This window comes from Bombina bombina, chromosome 5 (genome assembly GCF_027579735.1).
Source record: "Bombina bombina isolate aBomBom1 chromosome 5, aBomBom1.pri, whole genome shotgun sequence".
Classification (NCBI taxonomy): Eukaryota; Metazoa; Chordata; class Amphibia; order Anura; family Bombinatoridae; genus Bombina; species Bombina bombina.
Window position 1 is genome coordinate 717,469,100 of NC_069503.1, and position 6,403 is coordinate 717,475,502.

Below are 6,403 nucleotides of genomic sequence, written 5' to 3' on the forward strand. Positions count from 1 at the left end.
CAATACTTCCAAATTCATGGTTTCATTACCTCCAACTTACCTCACGGGTACATAAAATCAGTAATTCCCAAATTTGTTCAGCTGACACTTTTTTTTGAGACATACTGGGGCCTATCTATCAAGCTCCGAATGGAGCTTGATGGCCCGTGTTTCTGGCGAGTCTTCAGACTCACCAGAAACAGCAGTTATGAAGCAGCGGTCTAAAGACCGCTGCTCCATAACCCTGTCCGCCTGCTCTGTTCAGGCGGACAGGAATCGCCTCAATTCAACCCGATCAAATACGATCAGGTTGATTGACACTCCCTGCTGGCGGCCGATTGGCCGTGAGTAAGCATTGGGCGGCGTTGCACCAGCAGCTCTTGTGAGCTGCTGGTGCAATGCTGAATACGGAGAGCGTATTGCTCTCCGCATTCAGCGAGATCTTGCGGACCTGACCTGCACTGTCGGATCAGGTCCGCAAGACCTTTCATAAATAGAGACCTATGTGTCTCCCCAAAAAGATTAATATTAGCTTTTACCGGCATATATAATGTACTAAACACAGAGTCCCCCTCCAACAAACTAAAATGCATTCAAAAATGGGAAGAAGGGCTATTTTCAAAGGATAACAAACAGGTTTAGCATGTTCAAATAAATGAGAATTATATCAAAGTGGCATATAGGTGGTACCTATACCCAAGCAGATTTAGAAACACAATCAACACTTCATAATCATGTAACTGCTATAAAGGAAGCCCTGAAGATGGAACCTACACACATATGTGGTGGACATGTCCTAAAATAAAATGGGTCTGGGAATCCACCAACAACTTACTAAGTAATATCTTTGACACTCAAATTAAGCTTACTAAGGAACAAGCAATGTTACATTTTCCAATTGGCGGTCTAACAAAATATTCACTGAAGTTAACAGGTATAATCTGTACGGCTTAAAGACCTTTATTGCAAAACATTGTAAATCATTGATACCTCACTTCCAATTAGTATTAAATCAAATCAGATTTTATCACCAAAATGGCTGACATTGGGGCATATTTATCAAGCTCCGTATGGAGCTTGATGCCCCGTGTTTCTGGTGAACCTTCAGGCTCGCCAGAAACACAAGTTATGAAGCAGCGGCCTAAAGACCGCTGTTTCATAACCTGTACCCCTGCTCTGAGGCGGAGGACAGACATCGCCAGAAATCAACCCGATCGAATACGATCGGGTTGATTGACACCCCCTGCTAGGGGCCAATTGGCAGCAAATCTGCAGGGGGCGGCATTGCATCAGCAGTTCACAAGAACTGCTGTTGCAATGATAAATGCAGAGAGCATATACTGTCGGCATTTATCAATGTGCAGTGGACATGATCCACAATATCGGATCATGTCTGCTCGCACAATGATAATTCGGCCCCATTGCCTCATCATTTCTAGACAACAGGTCAGAGTATATAATCAGAGTATATAAAAATTTGGGAGGAATGAATTATTTAGGAAGATTCTGAGAGACTACAAAATAGACCAAGTCTGCAAAGACTAAATACACTATAACCTTTTTTTTTAATCTTATTTTTTTCAGATATCCACGGGTGACCAACTGACCCCATCTCCCTTCTCTCTTCTTCCTCTCTCCCCCTTCTCATCTTTTTCTTTTCCAACAGTATTTTCCCCCTTCATTTTCAGTGTAATATCTAAAAACCTGTTGTGATGTGGCAGCAACAGTGAATAACATTACAGACGGGACAACATTATTTTTTTTTTATTATTTTTCATTTACAAACAACCAAATGATTGCATATATTTGACTAAAGCTTTTATAAGTACTAGATAGCATATGTCTTTTCTGATAGCAGTTATGTAAAGGTCAGGATGGAGAAAGATCCTCCTCCATTAATGTGCTTTTGTTCCCTTTTTCTGTATAATGAATATGTCATGAGATGTTTACGGATACATTTAAATTCTGTGTTGATGTTCAAGCTTGTCTGTAACCACAGAAGTGCAGAAAGAAGCTGTTAATAAAAAATATTTCAACCAAAAAAATAAAGGCTATCAAGAGAGTGGAGAAAAAGTAATAATAGAATAAAATTGCTCTGAATCATGGGGAAAAAATGTAGGTTTCATATGCCTTAAATTCTGATTACCAAGTGTAAAAGGTGAGCTTGGAACAGTGTGATTAAGGTGAACATATGGAGGCCTATTTATCAAAGGTCTTGCGGACCTGATCTGACAGTGCGGATCAGGTCCGCAAGACCTCGCTGAATGCGGAGAGCAATACGCTCTCCGTATTCAGCATTTCACCAGCAGCTCACAAGAGCTGCTGGTGCAACACCGCCCCCTGCAGACTCTGCAGACTCTGCATCTGTTGAGTCATATTCTACATCAGTGCATTCAGAGTCAGAATGTGGGTTTATACTTTTCTTCCAGTTTCATTGAGCATGAAACTGATAAATTAAATACAGTAACACAAGAGATCAATAAACTAAGTGAAGAGTTGAAGCACTATGAAACCTTGGAAGACTTCCAAAAATCTTATAACAAAATAAAGAATGAAGTGGAAAGATTTGCCAAGTATGTTTCAGATAGAAAAGAAAATAAGATTGATAGGGATCTCAACGATTATGATCAGGGACAAGTATATAACTGGAAGAAAAGTATAAACCCACATTCTGACTCTGAATGCACTGATGTAGAATATGACTCAACAGAGACTGACACACAACCTAGGTCCATACTTACTTCGACAAACAACCATAAGAAAAAAACTAAACCACACATTAGCTTGAGAACTACCCCTTTAGACGTAGGACCAGAAGAGGCAGAAGGCATACAACCTCGAACCAGACGACAGGTTCGGTTCAATCAGAAACCACAATCTCACAAAACTCAACCCCACAACAAAAAGAAATGATAACAAATATTGACGATGGTTTATCCTTTGTACCTTCCAATCACATTGACAAATTTGAGGCTATTAAAGATACTCATTTATTCGTTAGGAAGATCTTACTAAGGAAATATTTTACAACCAATGATGACCCTAATCTAATTTCCAGACTGATATCACAGCATTGAATGACCTTCTAACGTTATTAGATGAGAATGAGGACCTGACTGATGAAGCCATGAATACACCTAAGACTAACAATTGGCGGAAGATTTTAAATTTACAGTCACAATTCACTCCTCCTGGTAACATTTCCCCCCAAGCTATCACTTTCTTGAATTTAGTTTGTAATGACATCATATCTATTCAAGATACAAAACTCTCTGAGGCAAATATGACTAGGCCAGAATTTGAGGCCATGAGAGAAATGACAACTTGGACAGATGTCCAATTTAAGAATAGCGATAAGGGGGGCAATATAGTTAAATGGCCTACTTCAATGTACGTTGAAGAAGCTATGAAACAACTTCTTAACATTAAAAAACAAAAAGATTATTGGGTAATCCTACTGATAATTTCCTTCAAAGTTACAATAAATTAATTGATGGGGCTTTTTCTGAGAAAATCATAGATGTCAAAGAACACAAGTTTCTAACTGTTACTAAACCAAAAGTTGCCACCACGTACCTATTAACCAAAATCCACAAAAACATTTCTTGTCCACCAGGGAGACCCATAGTTTCAGGAATGGGCTCCCTGACTGAACAAGCCAGTAAATATGTGGATTCTAGACTCAGGTGTTTTGTTGACACCTTACCTTCACATACAAAGGATACAATGCATATCCTCAATAAACTACAAAACACAGAAATCACTAAACATTCATTACTGGTAACATGCATGTTGAATCGCTTTACACAAGTATAAGTACTGAATGGGGTATAAAAGCGGTTGCTCACTTTTTGAAAAAATCAAGATATGGACGTGAATACCAAAGATTTCATCATTAGGTTGTTAAAATTCGTCCTCAAACACATTATTTTGTCTTTGACGACAAATTCTTTTTACAAATATGTGGCACCGCCATGGGTACATCGTGTGCACCCACGTATCGCCAATTTGTACCTGGGCTGGTGGGAAGAGATGATAGTGTTCAATGAAAACATGAACCAATACATCTCCCACTGGTCCAGGTACATAGACAATATATTCGTAATATGGGAGGGCCCAAGTGAAGCATTACATAAATTCATTGATTCTTTGAATAGTAATCCTTTTGGTTTATATCTGACATATAACACTAGTATGGAAAAAGTTGAATTTTTAGACTTGACCATTGTAAAACAAAAGAATAAACTTGAGACAGAATCATATAGAAAACCTACTGCGACTAACAACATACTACATGCCAATAGCCACCATCACCCATCTACCATCCGCAGCCTCCCATATGGTGAATACTTAAGATTAAGAAGGAACAGTACAGACATTGACGCTTTTAAAAAAGCAGCATGGGAATTAAGAACAAGACTGTTAGAACGGGGCTATACTAAAAAATTATTAGCCAGGGCCTATCAAAAAGCACTAGCAAAAGATAGGTCAGACCTTCTCAGACCAAAAAAGCCCACACTACCTGATACAAATGTGATAAGATTCATATCTACTTATAACAGTCAAAGTGACGAAGTAACAGCAATAATAAATAAACATTGGCACATTCTAAAAAGTGATGACAAACTTAACATGTTATTACCCAACAATCCGTCTTTCACTTACAGACGTGCTAATAACCTTAATGACCACCTAGCAAATAGTCACTTTAACAGAAATAGAAATAAGAAACCTATCCACCAAGGCTCCGTACCTTGTGGGCATTGTAATACCTGCCAGTACATGGTGAAAAAAGACACCATAGTAGATAGATTTTCCAAAACTTGGAAAATTAAAAGCTACATTAACTGCCAAAGCGAAAATGTAATTTACTGTCTATCATGCTCATGTAATTTAATTTACACAGGAATGACTACACGCAAGTTGAGCACTAGAATGATAGAACATCTTAGTAATATTCGCAATGCACAGAGAGATGTAGAAAAGGGCAAACAAATCACTAGCGTGGCCAGACATTTTCTCCAATATCACTCTGGCAAAACTATTTCTTTTAAGTGCTGGGGTCTGGAACAGATAAAACCTGGAATCAGAGGAGGCAACTGTGAAAAAATCCTGTTGCAAAAAGAAACAGGTTGGATTTTCAGACTTAATACAATCATACCCAATGGGATGAACGAGGCCAATAACTTTTGGGTATTTCTTTAAAAATCAAATTTTTAGTGACTATATAATAATGATATTTGAATATCAGCATACTTCATCACATCTCCTTATAAGTAAATATATACACCAAATAAGAATTATGAATCATAAACATCCACATATGTGGTACAAATACACTGATTCAATTTATTGTATCGTATTCTTCCTCAAGAAATGAATAAACTAATATATTCTGGTTACCAAATTATACTTAATTTTAATCTGATTACCACTTCACTTAATATGACACTCATAGGTTCCAAACTGAATCTACTCAGAAATTGGCACCTTAAATGAGATAAAAGGTTGTGGTCTCAGACAATGAGTACATGTTTTGGATTATAGTCTCTATCTAATCAAGAATATATTTACTGGGTGTTCTATTGCCGCCCATAGCACCTTCCATATCTATATTTATATTTCTTCCCATATATCTAATAATTATGTGTGTAATTGACCACCTTACGGCTTATGTTAGTTTAAGCATTGGTATACATATATTGAACTAATGCCGGGAAACTGCATAGTATAATGACATTTTTTGCTCAACATTAATTAATACCTATATGTGTTTTCACACTAAGAAAGTATAAAAAAGTTAATTTTTGGTAAAAATATTTGTCTGAAATATTATGCATCTTAGGTGCCAAACCGCATTAAACATTAGATACTAACGGCTAGATTTAGAGTTGGGCGGTAGCCGTCAAAACCAGCGTTAGAGGCTCCTAACGCTGGTTTTTACCGCCCTCTTTTATTTGGAGTCAGTCAGGAAAGGGTCTAACGCTCACTTTCCAGCCGCGACTTTTCCATACCGCAGATCCCCTTACGTCAATTGCGTATCCTATCTTTTCAATGGGATCTTTCTAACGCCGGTATTTAGAGTCGTGGCTGAAGTGAGCGTTAGAAATCTAACGACAAAACTCCAGCCGCAGAAAAAAGTCAGTAGTTAAGAGCTTTCTGGGCTAACGCCGGTTTATAAAGCTCTTAACTACTGTGCTCTAAAGTACACTAACACCCATAAACTACCTATGTACCCCTAAACCGAGGTCCCCCCACATCGCCGCCACTCTATTAAATTTTTTAACCCCTAATCTGCCGACCGCACACCGCTGCCACCTACGTTATCCCTATGAACCCCTAATCTGCTGCCCCTAACACCGCCGACCCCTATATTATATTTATTAACCCCTAATATGCTGCCCCCAACGTCGCCGCTACCTAC